Genomic DNA, 24,073 nt, shown 5'->3' on the forward strand with positions numbered 1-24,073 from the left:
GCCTAGAGACTGGACACTTGCTATCATTGATATTAAAGACTGTTTCTTCAGCATCCCGCTGCATCCCCAGGATGCTCCACGGTTTGCCTTCTCCGTCCCCTCTCTTAACAGAGAGGCTCCACTCAAAAGATATCATTGGCTTTTCCTTCCTCAAGGACTAAAGTGCAGTCCCAGTATATGCCAGTGGTATGTTGCTCACATCCTGTCTCCTGTTCGGAACCTATTCCCAGATGCGATCATCCATCACTATATGGACGATATCCTGGTCTGTGCACCAGAAAAAACGTACTTGGACAAAGCGGTTAAAAGGACTATTGAAACCATAGAAAAGGCAGGATTTGAGATCCGTGAGGACAAAATACAGTACACCAACCCATGGACTTACCTTGGACTCCAGATCCGGGAAAGGACCATCGTACCCCAGCAGCTCACCATCCGAGAAGACCCAAAAACTTTGAGAGACTTACACAGTCTGTGCGGATCCATCAACTGGGTACATCCACTGCTAGGAATTACAACAGAGGACCTCGCTCCACTGTTCAACCTTCTTTGGGGAAAGGAGAATCTGGACTCTCCATGCACTCTAACACCAGAGGCCTGAGATGCCATCACCAAGGTCCAAGAAGCCCTGTCTTCACGCAAAGCCCATCGCTTCGAGCCCAGCCTGCCTTTCCAGTTTGTCATCCTGGGAAAAGCACCTAGGTTCTATGGACTGATTTTCCAATGGGACACTCAACTTCGAGAACCTTTACTAATCCTGGAGTGGATCTTTACAAATAACCAACCCACAAAGACAATTACCACCTTCCAAGAAATTATGGCACATTTAATAAAAAAGGCTAGAACTCGTCTCCGTTCCCTTGCAGGGTGTGAGTTCACATGCATATATTTGCCAATGACCACTGGGGATCTGGAACATTTGCTCCAGACCAATGAGAGTCTCCAGTATGCCTTAGATAGCTATACAGGCCAAATTTCAGTACATATCCCAAAACATAAGCTTTTTAATCATGATGTAACATTTCATCTGACCCCAAAATTAGTCCAAAGTAGGACACCTCTCAAAGCTCTAACCATCTTTACAGATGGCTCAGGGTCATCCCACAAGTCGGTAATGACATGGAAGGACCCTAAGACCCAAAATTGGGAATCTGACATAAAAATAGTGGAGGGATCTCCACAGATTGCGGAGTTAGCAGCTGTTGTCAGAGCCTTTGAGAAATTCAAAGACGAACCTTTTAATCTGGTCACAGATTCAGCTTATGTTGCTGGCATAGCTATGAGAGCAGAACATGCTCTTCTCAAAGAGGTTTCCAATCCAAAGTTATACCAATTGATTTCCACATTAACACACTTAATTTCCCACAGAAAACAACCTTACTATATAATGCATGTGAGGTCACACACTGATCTCCCAGGTCTCATTACAGAAGGGAACAGGAAAGCAGACACCTTAGCCATGGCAATAGAGACTGCTAATGTCCCTAACATCTTTGCCCAGGCAAAGTTGTCACATGCATTTTTTCATCAAAATGTGCCTGCCCTTATCAGAATGTTCAAGCTTTCAAAAGATCAGGCAAAAGCTATTGTTGCCACATGCCCGAACTGTCAAAACTACCAGATACCATCTGTGGGGACGGGAGTCAATCCCCGAGGTTTAAACAGCTGCCAGCTGTGGCAGACAGATGTAACCCACTTTGCACCTTTTGGAAGGTCAAAGTACGTGCATGTATCGGTCGATACATTCTCAGGAGCAGTATTTGCATCAACACACAAAGGAGAAACTGCGCAGCACACCATAAAACATTTTCTCCTTGCATTTGCTACCCTGAGAGTACCAAAGGAGATCAAAACAGACAATGGACCTGCCTATACCTCTCGTAAGTTAAAAGAGTTCTTCAGTGAGTGGGGAATACAACACAAGACAGGTATACCTGCAAACCCCACAGGACAATCCATCGTGGAAAGGACACATCAAAGTCTCAAAAGAGTCCTCAATCAGCAGCAGAGAGGAACAAAAATCATTTCTCCAGTTGAAAGACTTTGCAAGGCTCTCTATGTCATCAACTTCCTGAACTGTACAACCTCAGAGCCTGATCCACCAATACTTCGCCACTTTGCAAATACCACCCAAGCAAAGCTCACAGAGAAACCACCTGTGCTGGTGAAGGACCCAGAAACACATAAAGTCTCTGGACCTTTCGAACTCATCACGTGGGGAAGAGGATATGCGTGTGTTCTGCTACCATCAGGTCCAAGATGGTACCCAGGGAAAAACATAAAACCATACCTAGGCACTGCAAATACCACTTCCACAAGCAGTGACAAGAATCCTCCTGAGTCAAACACGAGACCTCCTCAAAACCAGACCAGCTCGGCCTGGAGACGAATACGTCGGCAAACCTCCACAGGTGGAGGAGACGACTGTCCCATCACACAGCAGCAGACAAAACAGAAAGCTGAACAACATTCTGTGGCATCAAGCCCTAGGCCAGGCACAGCCTGCAAACAAAACTGTTCTCTGAATTAGATGTTATTACCCTTTTTTACCCTAAAAAACCCTATTATCCCTTTTATCTACCCTTACCAAAAGCCTCTAACCTTTTACCTACTCCCCCACCCTTAGCATCATAGAAAATACAAATAAAAAACAGTAAAAAACTAAAAATAAAAGGGGGGTGGGTGGAAGGAACAGAGGAATGGAACAAGAAAGGAACTCTAACCCTCCCCTCCTACCATAAAAATAACAAGTTTTGCTTATATTCCCTATCAGAAGCCCCATTCCTGTCCAAAGATGAAAAATATCTCCGTTGGTGCTGTCCTCACTGCTGCCTGGATGTTCCTCACCGTGCCATGTGCCGTCGGTTGGATCGGCCCACAGCCGAGCCATAATGTCTGGGCAACCTTAGCAAGAACATTAAAACAGGATAACGTGCTTATCCATGGGGAGCGTTGATAACCCACTTTCCACATGTCTAGTAGGAATTCCTTTCGTAGCCGATGACTGGCCCGCCTATAATTCAGAGCTTCTCCGCACCACAGGTAAGCGACCCCACCAGGTAGAAACTTGGGACGAGTGGACAAAAATACTGCCCAATGCCCTTGAGGAACCTCAGGAATTGGATCTGTTGGGGTCCTCTAAGGCCACATTCTGTGTCAAATTTTACTTTAGACGTCCAAAGAATAATTTGCCTGAAATTGACCTGAACAAAAATACATACCGAAAAGACATATCGCCAAATAACAAAGCCTACAACCCTCACGATTGGTGTAATTACACTGCTCGTATGATCTCTGTGTCCTCTCTCCATCCCAAAGTTCTACCCAAGGGAACGTTTCTCATCTGTGGTGACAGAGTATGGGCTGGGATCCCCTCACGACTCCAGGGAGGTCCCTGTACCCTAGGAAAACTTTCTACCCTTACTCCAAATATCACCTTGTTGCACAATTGGAAAAAAGAGAGCTAATTAAAACGCCACAAAAGGTCCTACACAGCATTTGATGAAAATTGCGATCCCAAATTATACGATTGGAGCAAACTTAAAAAGATAGCGGCCTCTATATTCCTACCATGGGTAGCTGCAGCTAAGGCCCTAGGTGAAATAAATCACCTTGGGTGCTGGCTCAGTAAGCAAGCTAATGCTACTTCTGCTGCCCTGAGCGATCTCTTAAAGGAAGAAGAAACCACAAGACATGCCTCACTCCAAAATCGAGCAGCGATTGACTTCCTGCTGCTTGCCCACGGACATGGCTGTGAGGACTTCGAAGGGATGTGCTGCTTCAATCTCTCTTCACGCTCGGAATCCATCCACGCCAACATCCAGAAACTGAAGGGACTTGTGAAGGACTTAAAAGTAGAAAAGACCCCAGACTGGGTCAATGACCTCTTCGGTCAATGGGGATTAACGGGATGGGTTGCATCTTTGGTTAAGGGAATGTTGTGGATTTTTCTTGTAATTGTCATCGTGTTACTTATGTTCTCATGCCTTGTCCATTGTTTTAAAAGAACCATAGGGAATGCCTTTTTTCTAAATACAGAAAGTGGAGTTGTAGCAGGCACAAGGCCTTCACGGCCTCCTTGGCGATCAGAGGCCTGAGCTAGGAAATGCCAAAGTCAGCATGAGTAAGGCTTTAGAAGCCCCTCTCTTCCGTCTTTTGGACCCTGTTTATCTCCCTGTATATCCATAGGTTACTTTCCCCTGACCCTTACTATTGGACAGTTTTCAAAACCCCTGTAGGGTATAAAAACCCCTCACTCTGCCCAGTTCGGGAGAGGAGAGCTGTCACTGGACCCTTCGCGGAGACCCGAATAAAAGAACCCTGCGGAACCCATACAGCGCTTCTCCCTCTCTCTCTGCGTCTGCTGCGGCGGCGGTACCGACGGCACCAGGCAAGCTAAAAGAGCTGAAATCACTAAAGAGCTGACTGCAAATCACTATAGCCTGCCTGGGTTGCCTGAGCCCCCCGCTGAGCTATCCTGGCCCCTCCCCCGCTGAGCTATCCTGGCCGGCCAGCATTCCCCGCTGGGCTTCTGCCCTGAGGGTAATAGCCAGCCATACATTCCCATCAGTAATTAATATAATGACGGTGTTAAGAGAATGATTTTTATTAACAAAATAATTGTTTAAAACCTAGTTATGAGTTATTCCTGGGAGAGGAGACAAGGAGTAAGATTTTACTTGAGTGAAAGTAGATGAACTGTGGTTCAATAGGACTTTTCAGTTTGGAAACAAGGCAAGTTTAATAATATGGAGTCAAAACAAATGCCCTCTAGAGTCAAAGCAAAGCAAAGCACAGTTAAGGTTTGATCTGTTTCTGCTATCTAAATAGTTAAATTTGTATATCAAATAGCTAAACCTGCACTCAGGCCAACCAGGGGAAAAAAACAAGGTGGTCGTGAGTCTCAGGATAGCCTAGCTGGTCATTAGCTTTTTATCTAGTTTCTCCCCATTTCTCTTGGCCTTCAGGAAACAGATGCCAGTTGTCAGATGTGCTGCCTGAATGAAATTGCAGGACTGTGTTGTGGAAAATACAGAAAAATACCCTGAGAAACACACAATGCATACAGTCTGATCTGTTACTTGGACTCTGATGTGTCCTTTTGACGAGCAGGGTGTAAGGCAGAGCAGAGAATGTTGGTTTTAAAATAGGTCTTGCTCTAAGCTCTAGACTTCCCTTCTGCCATGCCTGCCCATAAGCTTCTAAAATCATGCACTTAAATTAAAACAGTGAGATTATTACACAGAAACAAGTAGTGTTCAGCCCTGTATTGAAGGGAGAAACAAAGGCTCTGATCTAGGTTCATTCTTTATGTCCAAGTGGCTTGACTTTGTATTCAGTTCCCTTCAATCCTCTGTCTCAGGTCTTTGCCCTTCCATGCAGCAATGGACACTAGAATAGCACAGAGGGGGAAGCATGTCCAAGTGGCTGGTAATGATTTTAGTGGAGAGGGAGGGAGAAAAGGATAATTTCTTCTGCAAAATCATATCTATTCTTGGTTTTCCTGTGCACTCAGAAGAAATTGAGAACCTCCTGGACAGTCACTAGGAGGACTGTCTGAATAACTGGTACAGTTGCTAAAAGCAACTGTTTTTATAAAGCATTGTGGTTACTTGACAGACATAGGGATATTCCACAAAATTTCCTTTTAGAGATCTACTAAAAGTAGATCTAGAATGCTACTTGAAATCATCACCCCAGTGCTGACAGACTCTTAGATTCTGGAAACTTCTATGGTTCAGAATATGAAGAAATATTCTCAGTGTTGTCATTCTAGTATCAAGGCAACTGAGGTGGTGTTAGAAAACCTATGGAAATCTTGGGTTTTCACTGGCTGAGATGATCCCAAGGTATGTTGAAAGTCTATTTTTCCCAACCCAGCCATCAAAGAAGGAGTCGAGAAGTCTTCAGCTCACGTTCTCAAGGTTGTTTATTATTTTTTATCTAAAACATTTTCTGTCTGGCCTGCCGAGGTCTGTTCAGCAGGTCAGTCCAAGGCACACTCTCCGCCTCTTGGGCTGGTGCTATCTTTTATACTAAAAACTACGTATACTATGTTTACAATTATGTTCCAATACCTATCACCTATGTTAGACAGTGACTTTCTACTCTAAACCAATCTGTGAATGCCAACATCATCCTGAACATGGATGCCAGGGAGAAGAAAGAAGAAGGGCAGAGCACGCCCAAATCCCTCCATCTTGGAAGCCCTGACCCCCATGTACAGAATTCCAAACCCCCCCATACCATGCTCCAAAATTTTTTCCCTTCACCCTGTGATTGCTACTACTATGCTACTTAAACTTTTTCGACCTGTAATTCTTCATACAAAGGTGGTAACCTGTTCCATGGGTCAAACTCAAAGCCACAGGGGTCTTTGGCTGTATGCCAGGGTCTCCGACCCCCCTGCCAGGGCTTCAAAGCCCCCGGCTGGGGCTCAGATCATTCAGGACCATCAGGGGGACGTCCTGGGTTCTGACATCTCCCTCTCCTCTTTGCACCAAAAACACCTGTTTCACTGCTTTGTCCATGGCCCGCCGCATGCACTGAAAAATGCAAGGCAGAATGAGCAGAAGAATTAAAAGTCCTATCAAAATATACAAAGCTATTTTCAAGAGTTCCCTCCACAATGGTGAAAGGTCAAAAAAATTGATCTCATCATCCCACCAAGACCCAGTAATTTCTCCGAGCTTGTTTATGCTGTCTTGTAGTTGTTTTATGTTTTCATGAATTGATTTAGAATGATCTGACAAGTTCATGCAGCACATCCCCTCAAACTCTTCACACTCATGCCCATGTACCAGCAATAGATAATCAATTGCTGCCCTATTTTGGAGTGTCGCCCTTCTCACACTGTCGACATCTGTTAACATGTCAGTCACTGCAGAGGAAACAGCACGAGTATGTTTGCTCAGCCAACAACCCATATGACCCAATTGAGTCAAGGCCGCTCCTGATACTGTTTGGGGTGAAAAAATTGCGACCGCAATTCTCTGAGCCTTGTCCCATGTGTAGACATCATCACCACAATTTGGATCATATTGTTCAATCGATCGTTCCCTTCTGCGTGTTTCCTCTTTTAAAATTTTCAAATTGCTTGTCAGCAATGAGAGTTCCCCGATGCTGCATGGACCACCTTTGATTTTTGCAGGGATAGCAGGCAAAATTCTGTCCCCACAAATAAAAAATATTCCTCTTGGCAATTGTGACGGAACCTGGAGGGACGGTTTGCTTGTCACCTTGGTGTAGTTGCACCAGGATGATGTGTTTCTGTAAATGAAGCAATTTGGGGTGACATCTATTGTTTTGTTCTTTGTGTCACCTCTGAAAGATCGAATTTTATACAAAAATCCATTCTTGCTGAACCAAGAATTTCCAATTCCTGGAGTTCAAAAGGAGCCTCAGGCAGGAACTGGGTCCAGGCACACCATCCATCCACAGGATTTGAGATAAATCACAAAATCCTTGGAGGGATGTTCTTAGGAATAGGCCACTCCTTCACTGGCAAGCCCACCAAGCATGTCGAAAATGGTTTCCCTGGCTTTGAATGTGTCAAGCAGATGCTGTCTAAACCCGCTGCCTTTGCCAAAGTTTCCCACACATTTCCCTTTGGTTGGTTCACGGGAAAATCTGCCCCATTGCCCAAGGCAATAGGTGAGAGAATGAAGCACATGAACAGCACCTGACTGAACCCCATGTCCATGGCTTCACTCCCTGTGAAAAGCTTCAGAATGTGGTGACACCCAACTGACACCCAAGCCCCAAAAGAAACCCCAAGTCTTTGAGCTTTTATATGTTGTTTGAGGAGATGTTCACACCTTTGTCGTCTGCTTCCATCTGTGAGTTTGCCTCTCTGCTTCCAGGATCTGTGATTGCTTGCATCTGGGTCCAGTAAGGCTTCAAGTGTCTTGCTGACACCCACTTCGGTCCTCGCCCTGTGGAAACACAAGCAAAACCCTTGCCCCACGTGATTAATTTGAAAGGGCCTTCAATCTGTCCTGTTTCTGGATTTCAAATCAAAACTAAAGGATTCTCCCTTAGTTTCGCCTGTGTGTTGTTTGTAAAATGTCTGAAGATCGGTGGAGTGGGCTCTGAAAAAGAGCCGTTTAGAAAATTCAACACATACAGAGCTTTGTTCAACCGCATATGTGGTGTTGCTTTTGCCTCCCCCCTTTTTTGTTTATCCAAGAGGGATTTTAGTGTATGATGTGTTTTCTCAATGATTGCTTGACCTGTGGGAGAGTGAGGAATACCAAAGATATGTCTGACTCCCCACTTTGTTAAAAACTTGTCAAGCACTTTTCCTACATAATTTGGTCCATTATCTGTTTTTATTTCCTGTGGCACCCCTAATGATGCAAATGCTTGTAAGAAATGTCAGCAAGCATGGTCTGCGGTTTCTCCTGTATGTAAAGATGCAAAGACTGCTCCTGAGAATGTATCAACTGAAACATGGATATTTTTGAGCTTCCCAAAGGATGGATATTTTGTGACATCAGCTTGCCATAGCTGGAGACTGCAATCCTCTTGCATTGACTGCTCCTGTGGATGCAGGTGGCTGCACAAGCTGACAGTCTGGGCAAGCACTGTTGATTTCCTTCACTTGGCTCTTTGAGATGCGAAAGGATTCCATCAGTGCCTGTGCATTTTGATGAAAAAATGTATGGCTCAATTTTGCCTGTACAAAAATGTTTGGTAGGGTCCGTGAAATGGACATGGTAAATTTGTCTGCACAAGCATTCCCTTCCGCTAAAAATCCTGAAAGAGTGTGCTCTGATGTGGGCAACAAAATATTTGTGTTCCCTGTCTTCCAGCAGTGTTCTCATACATGATAACTATGAAAACAAAGTGTCATTGTCTGTCTGTTTTAAAAGTGATCCCTCTAATCGTTTGACCACATTCGCAACACATGCTGAATCTGTGATCAGATTGAGGGGTTGCTGAAACAATTGAAAGACTCTGACCACTGCAGCCAATTCTACAGTCTGTGGTGAACCTTGTACTATTTTTACATCTGATTCCCATTCCCCTGTGGTTGAATTTTGCCATGTGATTACTGATTTGTGGGTTTTCCCTGAACCATCGGTGAACACTGTGATTCTGTCCAATGGTTCCTCACTTATTTTTGGCTTTTCTCTGAAACTCATTCTCGTGTTCAACAGTCTGTGGCCTGGAAAACGAACTGTACAAATTCCAGGATACCCTAACAATGCGATTGACAAGTTTTTTGATTTTTGCATTGCTCAATCAAAATATTTTTTTCTTTAGTGATATATGAATGATTGAAAAGTCTTTCCCTGACATTGCCAGCATCCTTGTCCTTGCCTTTATAATGATTTATCATCTCCAGATCCGTGAGGATTGTTTTTGGAGACATGTAAGCTAAAAAAATCTACTCTATGATTAGAAGAGGGTCCCTTTGAGGCACATCCCCCTGAAAAATCAAACCATATAATTGTGTTCCCTCCCCCAGCACTGCCAAGTGGAAAGGCAGTGATTCCACGAAACTATGTGCTTGTTTCTGCTGGATGATTTTTGTTATTTTCTCGAGGTCTTTCTGTGCTTCAGGTGTGAGATTCCTGGGAGATTTGATGTTGTTGTCCCCTCTCAAAAGATCAAGCAACGATGAAATCTCATAATTTGTGATTCCCAAAATTGGTCTCATCCAGCTGATTTCTCCTAAAAGCTGTTGTAGGTCCTGCAGATTGTTGACTTCCAAGCTGATCTCGAGTTTTTGTGGTTTTATGGTTTTCTTTGAGATCTTCCATCCCAGATATTCCCATGGTGCGACCTCCTGAATTTTCGAGGGGCTGATTTCCAGTCCTGCTTTTTGCACCTCTGCAATCACACAGTCACAAACTTTCTGCAGGTCCTGTTGTGTTGGTGTTGCAATGAGCAAATCATCCATATAATGAACGATTTTTGCTCCAGGATATTTTTTCCGTGCTGGTGACAAAGCTTGAGCCACGTACCATTGGCAGATAGTTGGCGAGTTTTTGAGTCCCTGTGGAAGGACCACCCAATGGTATCTTTGCAGACGCTCCTCCCTGTTGATGCTTGGGATGGAGAATGCAAATCGAGGAGCATCATCTGGATGGAGTGGAATGCTGAAGAAACAGTCCTTGAGATCAATGATCACAAGCAGCCAATCTCTTGGAATCAATTGAGAGAGAAGGAAGTCCCAGCTGAAGTGGTTCCATGTCTTCAATGACCTTCTTGATTTTCCTGAGGTCATGAAGCAGTCTCCATGAGCCTGAAGTTTTTTTGTGGATGACGAACACCGGGGAGTTCCATGGGCTGTTCTTTGGTTTGATGTGTCCTTTCTGCAGCTGTTCTTTGACCAAATTCATCAGGGCACTCAATTTCTTTTGCTCCAGGGGCCACTGATCCACCCAGACAGGATCATCAGTTTGCCACAGTGACCCACGCTAAAAATCCACCTCCAATTTCATCCCCCATTGTGCCAAAAGATCTCTTCCCCACACTATGATGGGTTTTTGCATGACGAAGGGACGAATGATTTCTGTTTTTCCCCTGGTCCTGTGACAATAATTGCGTTCTCACTCTGCAGACATATGGAGCTCCCTCCTATGCCTGTGAGAGAACCCAGGGGTGCAACTAAATTCCATTCCCAGGGCCAAAAGATGTATGAAATGACTGTGACATCAGCCCCTGTGTCGAGCATCCCTTTGATAACAACTGTCCTTTCGTGACAAGTCAATTGACAGGTGACCACGGGTCGATCCCGACTTAAATGTTTGACCCAGGAAGCATATACTTCCACATGGTCAGCAGAAAAAAAGTCCTGCCGATCGAACACTGGCATGACTTGCTTCACTGCATGAGGTGGTAAAGCAATAGCCTTGGCTATCAGAGTGTTTTCTGGCACCGTCAGAGGTGGTCGAAGAGCTTTGGCCAAAACTGTCAGCTCCTCACTGCGATCTGCTGAAACGATTGATGGATAAATGACAAGTCCAAGAATACTGCTTCTGTCTTTGCCTATTATCAAAAAGTCCTGCCTTTTCCATGACATCCCAGTGACACCTGTAGGTATCACTGCATGGCTGTCATCCAAAAAACACGTCAATTTGGAAGCTACCAGGATGCATTGTGCTCCAGGCAGCAACAACTCTGGATCACTGGGGACGCAGCAGATTTTTCTGCTGAGGGAGTCTGATTGTCACTCCCCGAGGATTGTCCTGGTTGGATCTGTGCCATCGCCATAAGTTGTGTCGTGGTGTGCTGGCAATGCACACTCTTTTTTGAGTTTCCCGGATGAGGTAAAGGCTTTCCGTCCACATCTGTTTGTGAACGACAGTCACTAGCAAGGTGCCTTCCTCTCTGGCATCTGGGGCAAAGGTCAACTGGTTTTTCAGTTTTTGTGAGTTGTGGGAAATTTCTTTTAAAATGTCCTTGGGCCCCACATTTGTAACACTGTCCCTTTGAGCTATTATTGCCCTTTTTAAAATTTGCAAAAGCTTCTTTGATGTGTTTCTCTATCCGATCTCCCAACCGTTCCTCCACAATGGATGCAACATGTTGAGGTGTCCCTACCTTGCTGCACGCCTCCACCATATCTGCCAAGGTGGCCTGGTGTGGCATGATGCTGATGATCCATCTGCACTCGTCATTGGCATTGAAGAATGCAAGGCTCTTGAGCAGAAGTGGTTTCGCCACCTCGTCAGCCACTTGTGAATCCACCGCCTGCGAGAGATGATCTGTGAATGAGGCAAATGGCTCCGAAGGACCTTGCTTGATGTCCATGTAGATGGTGTCCTGGACTCCTGCTGGTGCAATCTGTAAGATTCCTTTTTGCATCGCTTCCTTGATGTCACTGAGCATGTCTCGTGGAAGCCTCACTGCCTGCTGTGCCGGGTTGTCATCAGGAGGATCACCAGCTAATTGTGCCAAGGTGAGGTTTGCATTTAGCCCACCCTGATATCTGGCTCTCAGTTCCTCCAGGGCTCTCCTCCATCTCGTGAGCCACACAAGGGCCTGCGTGTCTGTAAGAATTGATGACACAAGATATTTAAGATCATACGGTGTTAAGTCATACATACCGAAAGTGCCTTTCAAAAGTTGTTTGAAATATGGAGACGCCAGTCCATTATCTCTGATGGCCTTGGCCAGATCCTTAACTTCATTGTGATCTAGCCATTCCCATATTGGGTTTTGGCCCTGTGCGTCATAATTCACCGGCATTGTGATGTTTCCTGAGCCCTATAATAAATCTCTTTCTTTCGCTAATTTCATCCAAATATCTTGCCAATCTATCTCTGCACTTGGCAATGTTGAAAGTACCTGTGCTCCCATGGGTACGTGCCCGTAGAGTAGAGTCATCTGTCGCGGCTGCTGCCATGCTGCAGCAAAAGTCACCGGCATCAGTGTTGTCTGCATTTCTTGTTGTCCTCCCGCTGCTTGCAGGTTCTGTGAAGATGAAGACTGAACACTTGTAAATGAAAGAGGAGCATCTGCCGTTGGGGAAAAAACATGACTGCCTTGCATCAATTGAAAAATCTGTGGAAGATGAGCCAACAGCTCTGTATGAGAGTCCAAGGCTGCGGCTAAATACTGTGCAAGAAATTCGACAACCCCCTTTGATACTGAAATTGACTGTCCCCGGCTGGGAGAGCCGGCAGCCATTGGTGTTGAAAGTGTCCAGGCTGGAACACCCTCTGAAGCAGTAATACATACAGTATCATCCTGTTGCTGCACTTCAGCAGCAATGTCCTGAGCCTCATGATGTTCGGGGATCAATGGAAGTTCCTCTCGTTGTGCAGGAATCGTCTTCCTCGACCTAGATTTCTTTTTATAAGAAACTGGGGAAAAATGCTGCAATGTTACAGTCCCACCACTAGGTGGCATTGTGGTCTGACCAACCGGGTCTGGCACAATTTGCTGTAATGTTGCAGTCCCGCCACTAGGTGGCGCTGTCGCCTGACCGGCTGAGGTCAACATGGCGATTGTCTGAGACACTTGAACATCCTCACTGCACTCTCCCGCTTGCTGCTCTGATAAATCCTTGAGTATCTCTCCTAGCAACTGCTGTACATTTGCGAACTCTGCAATCTGGGACTTTGGCTGTTGCTGTATCATTTGCTTTAACCTTGTAATATCTGTGGGTTGCTGGGATTGGCTGTGGGTTGGCTGGCCGCCTGTCGGTTGCCATGGGAACGGAGGGGGGTGGCACCCGGGAGACTTCCACACCCTGACCATGCCCCCTCCCTGCCTGTGTCATCACGGGGGTGTGGACGCTCCCGCCCCAACCACGCTTCCTCCGAGTTCGCTTCGGCGCAGCTGCAGTCTTGGACACGCCCCCATCCTCCCCGAGATTGACATCATCACTGTCCCATTCCCACTCTGGCTCTGTTGTTTCCATTCCGCTCTGATCCCCACGGGGATCCACCTCTCCGGGCCTTATGCCGACACCCACAACCCGGGCGCGTGGTTTCTGCTGTCAGTGCCTGTGTCACGCCTGCGAGTCAGGATAGACCCTTCCCTGCCCCGGCTTCCGGGTTTTGCTTCACCAACGCGGGCCTTCTGCTTCCCGGCGCCGCCGATGCCGCCGCTGACCGTGCGCTCGCCACGGCCGGATAGTCGGCTCGTAGGACCTTGCGCACTGTCACAGCCGGCTCGGCCCTGCTCGGCGCAGCTGTCGCGACCTGTGCGCATTCCCCGGATGGCTGCTGGCCGGCTGCCTCTGCAGCCGCGCGAGCCCTTGCCATCGCGCGCATCACCGGGCCCGCTGGACTCACAACGGCCGCACCCGCGCTCCCCGCTGCCTCCGTGGCTCCTGCCGCCCTCATGGTCCCCCCGGCTGCCTCTGCTGCTGCCCCTGGCTGCTGTATGCTGCCCAGCGCCGCTGTCAGAGGCTTCCCCCCCTCTCTTTCTGGCCCTGTGATCTCCCCCATCCCCTGTGCCGCTGCCGCCCTCACGGTGAGTGTACTCAGTCTGGGACTACAAGCCTGTTCATAGACGAGACGCCTCTTTTCCTCCTCACTGAGGGAACTGGCTAGTTTCGACTTTCTTGGGACTGGTTGGGGAATGTCTGCATCAGAGGACCCTGGAGATTCTGGGGGTTCTGGGGATTCTGAGGACTCAAGGGACCCCGGAGACCCCGGACGTGATGATAAGTCGTCCTGCTCTTTTCCAGTGGGAGGCATTCCTGCTTCCCCTGGATCGGTGGTGGAGAGAATTGCCTCCTGCTGATGGCAGGGCAATTCCCCTCCCTCGGCTCCCGTAGGAGTCTGGGCTGCCTGCTGCTGGCTGGCAACCTCCCTGCCATGCCACGATATTGACTCCAGTATTATCCTTGCTGAAGGCAAAAGCTTCATGGCAGTCTTATATTTTTTCATGGCTAGATGATAAAGGTGTCTGTTGATCTCTTGCCAGAAGCCTGGCTCAAACAACAGAGGAGATTCTGAATGTGGGTATTTGCATCTGACCCATAACAATAAATCTTCAAGTTCTTTTGCAGCAATTCCCACAGGATATGTGTCTGCCACGCCCTGTAGGGCTGCCAAGATGTTGAGCTGCTCTTGGGAGTGTGTCCCCCCCATGTTCTCAATCTTGACCTTTCTCACCAAAAGCTGAAGCACCACGAGGTCAGTCCGGAGGTTGTCCTGTCACTGGCCAGCAATCACAGGCAAGGATTTCCAGGTGCGCTTCTGGTCATCCTCTCGTCTGGGCCGTGCTCGAAGTGATTTGTTTCGGCAAGGGTCAGGTTGTTCTTCCCAGGATTTTTCTGCCTGGCGGTGTGCCTCTTCTTGGGTTGGAATTCAGCATCTGGTGGTTTGGCTGCTTGCCAACGGCTCACCTTTTGGGATGCCCACCCAGGGATGCCAGATCTCGGGTTCCCTCTGGTTGAGGTGATCCTGAGGTATGTTGAAAGTCTCTTTTCCCCAACCCAGCCATCGAAGAACTGATCAGGAGTCTTCGGCTCACGTTCTCAAGGTTTTTTATTATTTTTTATCTAAAACATTTTCTGTCTGGCCTGCCAAGGTCTGTTCAGCAGGTCAGTCCTAGGCACACTGCCTGGTCACAGGGCTGGTGTTGTCTTTTATACAGTAACCTACGTATTCGATATTTACAGTTGTGTCCCAATGCCTATCACCTATGTTAGACAGTGACTTTCTAGTCTAAACCAATCCCAACATGCCACCAGCACCAACAAAATGGAGGCTAGGAAGAAGAAGGAAGAAGGACAGGGCAATGCCCAGATTCCTCCATCTTGTGCCTTAGACCCTCATAGTAAAATTCTACAAAATTCTACTTTTCTCCCTGTGACAACTACTGTTATGCTATCTAAACTTTTGTGACTTTTAATTCTTCATACAAAGGTGGTAACTTGTTCCATGGGTCAAACTCAAAGCCACAGGGGTCTTTGGCTGCATGCCAGGGTTTCTGACCCCCCTGCCAGGGCTTCAAAGCCCCCTGGCTTGGGCTTGGATCATTCAGGACCGTCAGGGGGACGTCCTGGGTTCTGACACAGTTATTAGCAATGCAGGCATCCAGAGTCTTTGTTATTACCACTGCAAGTTTCATGCTGGAGTGACTCAAACAGGAATCATGCATAAACTCAAGGAGAACTTTGGCTAATGTATCCATTCCTCCAATAGGAACAAACTATTTCTGCAGATATGCTTAGTGGGGAAAAAAAGTGATTTAAGCGACAGAGTTTGCAAATTATTTTAGCATTTCACCAAGTCCATCAGAGTTTTTCTGTGCATGTGTTAGTCATTACATTTCTTAAACAACAGAAGCTGGATATACATTAATCTCAAGAAATGCAGTAACTGCATATAAAATAGTTACAGGAAAACATGACCCTAATAGGTGCACACAAATGGCTAACATCATGCCTGAGTTTTACCTAAGTCATTGTTTTCAGTCATGTCATAAGGACGTTAATTTAGACACACTTTTAATCAAAACACCTCCAAAGAGTTTTACTGACCCTATGAAATGTAACCAGATTGTGGCTATTTGTGGACTTGAGCACAGTGTAGTGTAAGTAAAGATGGTGGAATACAATGGTCAGAGTAAGAGCTAGAAGAACAGCAAATGACTTTATAGACACTGACAAGAAAGAAAAAAACATTTAACTCTCTAATTAAACTTCCTTTTATCAAATGTAAAACTGTGTAAAGCTTGAGCTACACTTACAGTTATTTGCAACTGTGAGACTGTCATGGTTTGATGCTGGCACAATGCCAGTGCCCCCCTGAAAAGATATTCTCCCTAATGGCTGCTGTGAGATGTGACCAGAAATAGAACAAAGCAGGCTCCAACTTAGGAATAAAGGGGGGAAAACTTTATTAACTACAATATATAAAAAGGAACAGACACAGAACTCAGAATGAAAACCTTCTAAACCATTCCTCCTCCTTCCCCCAGGTTCCACCACAACATGAAATAAGACCTTAGATTTTCAATCCAATCACCACCCCTCAGATAATCAACTTTCAGTTCATCAAGGAGAGAGGAGTCCCTCTTGTACTGTAGGCTTCCCCCAGAAACATAGTTGAAACCTCTTGTGTTTCCATGTCACTCGTGGCACTGCCCAGAGAACATTTGCCCTCGTGACCTCTTCTTTCCATGTCCAGTGCTCTCACCACTGTGCATGGACCAGAACTGCTTCTAGGGTTCCATTTTTAAGGATGCTTTGCCCAGTTCCAAAAAAGCAACAGTCTTTCACTTTTGGGACACCAGTCCCCCCCAAATTCACCCCCTGGGGCTGAGGGGTCTCAAGAACAGAGATCTTTCTCTTCACTGAAGACAGAGGCCATCACCACACCCTCCTCAGCTGTTCATGCCACTGCTTCACGTAAGATCACTGCACTCTCTTGGCTCCATGCCATTGCCTCCCTCTAAATGCAGTCTCTGTGTCACAGGAAAAACGTGGGTCTGTCCATGACTATACAAGAAAAGAGTCCAGCCAAAGGCCACTCCATCTCCTACCACCTAGGATTCTTCTCAACTTCTTCTGACCTCTTTCACTTCCACGAACTTTCATCACACTTGCCCATTTCCTTCAATTTCATCTCTATCTCTTCTCATTCAGATCCAAGAGGATCAGTATTTGCACGGTTTCCATTATCCAAAAAAAAGGGTTAAAATCTCAGGCTCTGTCTGCCCAGAACTCCCACTGCAGCCAGGCACCTTCTCGCTGCACCACACCCTCTTCTCCTTGTTGACAGGCCGTGCTACCAGCACGATATCAAATTTCAAGGTAGCACAGGCACAGGCTCTCTCCCTCTCTCTCTCTCTCCCGGGGGGTCTGCCCAATGCCTCTCAGGGCTTTTCCACCCTTCCATCCTGCAATGCCTTCAACCCCCTTCTCTGTCCAAGGCTCCGGCCTACCTCACCCCGGCCACATGGCTTCCTCTCCCCCACCCAGGCCACAGCTGGGCAGGGGAGGTCTGATGTCTTCCATGGACCAGAACCAAGAGAGTTCCCCTGGGAGTTCTCTGCTTTTTAACCCCCTGTGTTCTCAGAGGCGGTCCATGTCTTCAGTGGCCACACCAGGTGCCAATATTCAAATCTGACCACTGATTGGTTTTGACCACAACTTCCCGAAATACTCACTTCCTTCTCAACGTAGGACAGAGACCAAGAAATGAACAAATGGGACGAACTATCTCAGGCTCTGTTCAGCTCTCAAGCCACTCTTTGGCATAGGGAAAAACCAAACAGCTAATGTTTTGATTATCTTCTGCAAAAGTAAAAACAAATTACCCCAAATCAAAATGCAATGAAATGAAACTTCAGCTGAATAGTAAAAATGAAACCAAAGTGTTACTGATTTGGAGAATATCTTTGAACTTCTTCCACAATTTTCAGAGCAACACGTACCGTTCTGGGGGTTGTTGACACAGGCACGGAGAGTGCTGCACACTGAGGACCACAGCTGATAGCAGGGATGGGTTTTTTCATCTGATAGATTCTTCTCAGAGGTGGAGAGAATTGTTCTGTTAAGGACAGTGCAAACAAGTCCCAAATATCCAAGGAAACATAGCTGCTAACCAGCCTATTATTTGTCTGTTTGAATAGCAACCCTGTTTACCTGAATAACTGCAGCAGCAGGCTGTATCTCTGACATAGGTTTGCAAATTTTCTCAAAGAGAACACACACAAGACTCCAGAGACAAATGCAATTGCAGACAAAATCTTAAGATCAAGTTTAATTTACATACATACATTCCCTTTCCTAAGCACTTATCATCCCCTGAAGGAAATACAAAATCATATCAACATATTGGTAAATAACCTTTCCATGTCTCTCTCTTTCTGTACACTCTCAGAAACTATGTGAACATAAATGACTGCATTGTTTCTAAGGAAAAGCCTTCCTTACTGTTGTCTTCTGCAGTTGCTCTGTCTCTTCTGGGTTTCTCTACCTGTGGAATACTTTGGGAGCCTCTAGAGCAGAGGAAGAATGAGGCACGTGAAGCCTGCAGTGCACTCTGGCTTTCTCTTCCAGGGTGCTCTGCAGGGCAGGAAGGAGGCACAGGATGGAGTTGTGTGCTGGACTTCCTGCTTTGCTCTTTGGAAAAAAAAAAATATAGAGGTAAAGTGTGCTTTAGGAATTAGGAGTTTCTCTTTGCTGGAATGCATCCTCTGGATGGTTCAGGAATACACATTTTGGACTTTATTTCTTTAGTGTTATAGGGCCAAGTTCCCATTTTCCTCAAAGGGCAGAGTCACGACTTCACAATTTCCTGTCTACTTTGATTTCTATGTTCACTACAGTGGACTGCAAAACAGTTTTGAAGGGGGAAATTTTTTTAATGAACAACTTTAAAATCAGTGATATTTTGTGAGTTATGCAGTTTTTTTCCTGACACCTCAATATCCTCCGAGCAGTAAATAATGTATTTTTCATTTTCTTTCTTACTTTATCAAACTACATAGGCTTTGAAAAAGACACAAACTACTGAAACAAATTGCTGTATTGTGGGTGAGCATTGTCTGTGGGTGATGCGATGAGAAAGAACAGTGAGCAGCGGTTCTGTGATGGAATGAGATGATTCCCAGATGTTCCTTCCATTCTGGTCTTCCACCCAGCCATTCTGGGGTTCTGTGCAGAGTTGAGACTTGCTTTTAGAGTGTATTAGGGAGAGGAGGGGAAAGGAGTGTGAGTGTCACGTGGTGGGGGGAGAGGGCAGGAGGCAAAGACCACTCACCCTGATGTTCATGTAGCAACAGAGAGCTTTTATTTCCCAAGCCCTTCCTTACAAAGGGTATTTGAATGACCCAGTCTGGATACTCTCAGTGGTCTGATCTCCACGCCTTCAGGTTCTGGTCAGTGAAATGCCTGCAGCTTTGGGAGAGATGGGATTGGGCAAGGCCCCTGTCAGTCATGGTAACACCTCACCCTTCTTGTCTTTTTATAAATTTTGTGACTTGCTCTCTGTCACCCATCTGCAAGGGTCCTTTGCAAACAGGGTGACAGAAAACAGCATGGGTCTAATTCACACTGGAGCTGTAGCATTAACGTCCAGAATCTGTTGGAGGAGAACTCAGGCCAAGGCATAATGCTTATTTGTTGCAAATTATAGCTTATCTCTACAAGCAGAAAGCTATTTAACCCTTAACCCATTTATCCCTTGGAGAAACACATTTATCCCTTGGAGAAAAACCCAACTCCCAGAAAACAGTCTGTAAACAAAATACCAGTATGTAAAAAGGAAAGCATGAGAGATAATTTGTAAACAAATCAAGTCCTTATATGAATGGTCCATGAGGTAGGCAATCATTTGTGATCAACTGTTCTGTTGGGGAGACATCAGGATGCTGTCTGTGGTTTCCAGTGTCCATTGAAATGTATTTTAGGCAGCTGAATATCATAGGGTTATTGTACTGTTATATGATTTATTGTAAAACATGAGAACGTGATTCTACTTAAGACTGAAAAGGGGGGGGTGTGTACCTTCACCCCAACCTTTTTCCCCCTTTTTTCTTTGTATAATAAATAAAAATAGGAACAAAACATGGAATTTGAATACTATTACTTAGGGGGTTACTGAGGGGGTCTCTTTTTCACTATGCGGACTTGAAAAAACCTCTTCCAGACGAGGCTTTCTCATTTATCTCCATGGAAAAAGGGTTCAACTTATGCAAAGTTTGCACAGAATCACCTAGGTTTACTAATATATCTTTCTTTACCAGCCAGGTTCATGGCTTGATCAGGGCCATGAACTTTGTTGGGAGAGGTTTTCTGTATTTATATTTTAAACACAAGCTTTTATCAATATCTAGTGCAAGAAAAATTTTAAAGATAAATAACAGTGCAAGCAATATAGTTTTTTCTTTTTTTTTTAGAAATTAGAAGTGTTGTTATTGACTTTAATAAGTAACTTTTAACCTTTAAAATTATGACAGGTGGCAAAATTTCAGTTTACAAAACTTTGCAACTGAAATTTGCTTATGATAAATTGATGTTCTATGTGTACCTCAATGGATATTCTTTGAATCTTGCCAATTTATCTTGAAGCAATGCAAGAATAGTTACCAGGAGTACTAAGAAAAGACATGTTAATATACATACAAGGGTTTCTTTAAGACACAGTAGTCCCTGCCTGAGACAGAAATCTAATATTTTCCAAATAACTTTAGCAGAACTAGCGATCACAGGCTCATCAATTCTGGTTCTAGCAAATGCAAACAACAACAAATATTGTACTATGAACTCTAAGGCAGATTTAATAAACAGTTGTACATTTTTGTAACTCTTGTGTGATAACCCTTCAGTATTTTTAGTTTTACCACGTTATTAGTTTGTCAGAGGTTTTGGAATAATGAAACTTTCCTATAGCTGAAATATCAGAAGGCAAGGACTTGGTCTTTGCTTGTTTTTTCACTCTCCATTTGCAGGGAAATGCTGGCTTCTCGCTGGCCTGGGTGAGAGGATGGTTTGATTTCAGCTGTTGTGATAGTTATGCCATGTGTCCGGCCCCATCTCTTCGGGCACTTGATTGTTTCTGCTCTTACGGCATCACACCCCTGCATGCTTCTTTCCACTGCTTTTTGCCGGGCAGGCTCCCCGCAGGGGCTTCTCCCACGCTCTGCTTCCGGGTTTGAGATCTGCAACTCTTGGTGGTGACGTTCTCAGTCGTTAAAGGCAGGGTTGGCGGCAAGGCCGCCCCCACATAAGGCGCGGCTGTGTTCTCTGGAGGTTGGCTTGCGTACAGGGCCCCGCCCCCTGACGCAGGCTGGCTCGGGGGAGTCGGCACATCCCCCGATGTAGGTGTGGCCAGGCTTCACGGAGGCGTGGCTTTGGAGCCAGCCCACTCAGTCTCCGGAGGGGGCAGTCTTGGCGTTTCCATGGTGATGGGAGGTGCCAGCGGCCCCGTTGCAATGGCCGCGGGATTCCCCTTTATCCTGGGAGGGGTCGGAGCAGCCGCCACGTGGTCTGGTCCCCCAGAACAGGGCGGCATGGCGCACCTGCCTTGATCGGCGATATAGTGGTCCGAGGTGGCTGCATAGTGATTGCAGCAGTCCGGAGTGAACACGGGGCATCTCGGAGCTGCCGGGGCTGCGGCGGCGGCCATCTTTCCACGTGGCTGGATTGCACAATCCGCCCCGCCGCCTCCCTGGGCAGTGCCGGCATTCGCGGCACTGGCTGCCCCCGGGTTGTCTCCGTTTGCCGGGATTCCCTCACTCCTCGGGGCTGTTCTGCTCCCCACGGTCGCTCTGCAGCAGTTCTCCCTGGGCAGTGCCGGCTCCCGCGTGGGGTGGCACAAAGAAACGGCTGCGCTGCTGCCCTTCCCCCTTTGCCTCTCATATTCCAACTGTTTTAGCAAGTCCATAACGATTGTCCAAGGCTTTATAGCACCGATGGCTGTGTCCTCCCCATTAGAGGCTGCAGCGATTATAATGTCCAACTCCCTCCCAAAAGGCTAAATTTAAAGCGATCCCTCCAGACACATTTACTTCGTGGCTCTCACACCACGTGAGCAGAGTTTGCAGAGCCCGTTCATGATAATGAATCCCTATTTTTAAAAAAAAATTATATCCATACCTTCAGGATGGGGTATTCTGGTGTTAAAAGTTCAGGCTCCCATGGTCTTGATGATGATTCTAGTCCACAAAAACAGAATTTGAGGCCACATAGCACTTTCCTCTATCTTATCAAGGGGATTTTTTTGCCACTGTATACCAGGCGAAGTCCCGATTTTGCACCGTGTTGGCTCTACACCGTTTATGTTCCGGTTCTACACCAATTCCAGCTCTCATGCTGCTTATATTCTGGCTATGATGCCAATTTCCAGCTTTTACGCCGTGCTCCTTTTCTCTGTGCCAGACAATGGCTGAGTCCTAATCACTTTGCAGGTCACCACGTGTGAGTGTCACGTGGCGGGTGGAGAAGGCAAAGAGACAAAAACCATTCACCCCGATGCCCATGTGGCAACAGAGAGCTTTTATTTCCCAAGCCCTTCCTTACAAAGGGCATTACAAAGACCCGGTCTGGATACTCTCATTGGTCTGATCTCTATGCCCCTTCAGGTTCTGGCCAGTGAAATGCCTGCAGCTTTGGGAGAGATGGGATTGGGCAAGGCCCCTGTCAGTCATGGTAACAGGAGAGGAACAGGATCCTTCTCTTGTTGAGCAATGTTGCTTTACAACCAAACTGATCACTGTGGATCTACTCCTTTGTTAGTATTCCTTGTGTCAAAGCCTAGTTCTGATTTTGCAGAATAAAACAATCGCTTTTATACTTCTGGTTTCCTTGAGATCCTTCTTGAAATAAATGGGCAGGAGATCTTTCTCCTTTTTAATGCCTTTATTAAGAAGAATCAGCTCAGGTGGGGAGAAATCGACGGGTCGTGCCCACGCCGCCTGTCTTGGTTTGAAAAGACAGGAGCCTGTGAAGGAAGGCAAAAGCCTCCTGTGAAATGGAAAAGGTAAACCCCCTCCCTCCGAATTATCACAACTTCAGAATTAATAAAGGGCTCTCAGGCAAAGATATGGGAACAGGAATAACAGTTCTTTATTAGGAAGAAAAAAACCACATAAATAACAATGTAATTTAGCACAAGCAAAGAAACCACTGGCAGAGTGAGAAAAACCTGACACCCTGAGAAGTCAGGGTGCTGATAGCAGTCCAGCCAAATGGTGGCTACTCCTCCTGGAGCGGCGATCTGCAGAAGGGTGTAGATCCCTTCCGAAAATGCGGCGAAGGAGCAGCTGGGCCTTGGTTCCTGATTCCTCTGGGAAATCCAGCGAAGAAGGCTGTCTGTGGTCTCAGAAATGCTTGTTTTATGGTGGCAGGGATGCTTGGCTCCTCCCTCTGGGTGGAGCATCTCTCAATGGGATGATGTAACTAATCTTACCAGCCACAGTGAGTAATTCAATAGCCCATTAGCAGGAGATTATCTTCCTGGCAGTGTCATTGTTCTTGAAAGAGATAAGAAAAACTGCCCAACCCCCAACAGATGGCAAAATAGAATACATGCCTACTTTACAAGCCAGGACATTATCCACCCCTTATTCTATTTCCATCTGTGTCACAATGAAATCTTATACTCAGTTTTCACTTAAGACCAGGTTTCCCTGTGGTACACAACGGGTTTCCCCATCTTTCTGCATTACCCACCAAGTGTAACCAGGTCCTTGAGCAAAAACAATCCCACGGATGGGTTTGTCTCTGCCTGAGGTGGGATTAATCCAGACAGTTTTCCCTAAAATACCCTTCATATGTACCACAGGGACTTTATCTCCATCTATTGTGTGCAAGGGTTCAGACTGGGCAGGGCCAGCTCGATTGATGGACCCTCGGGTGTTGACCATCCAGGTTGCTTTTGCTAGGTTATTTTCCCAGTTTCTAAATGTTCCCCCACCAAGTGCCTTCAGGGTAGTCTTAAGGAGTCCGTTGCACCGTTCAACTTTGCCAGCATCTGGAGCATGATAGGGGATATGATATATCCATTTGATACCATGTTCTCTGGCCCAGGTGTTGATAAGGCTGTTCTTGAAATGGGTGCCGTTGTCAGATTCAATCCTTTCAGGTGTGCCATGTCTCCATAGGACTTGCTTTTCCAGGCCTAAGATGGTGTTCCGGGCAGTGGCATGA

The sequence above is a fragment of the Passer domesticus genome, chromosome W (assembly GCF_036417665.1).
Source record: "Passer domesticus isolate bPasDom1 chromosome W, bPasDom1.hap1, whole genome shotgun sequence".
In the NCBI taxonomy this organism is placed as follows: Eukaryota; Metazoa; Chordata; class Aves; order Passeriformes; family Passeridae; genus Passer; species Passer domesticus.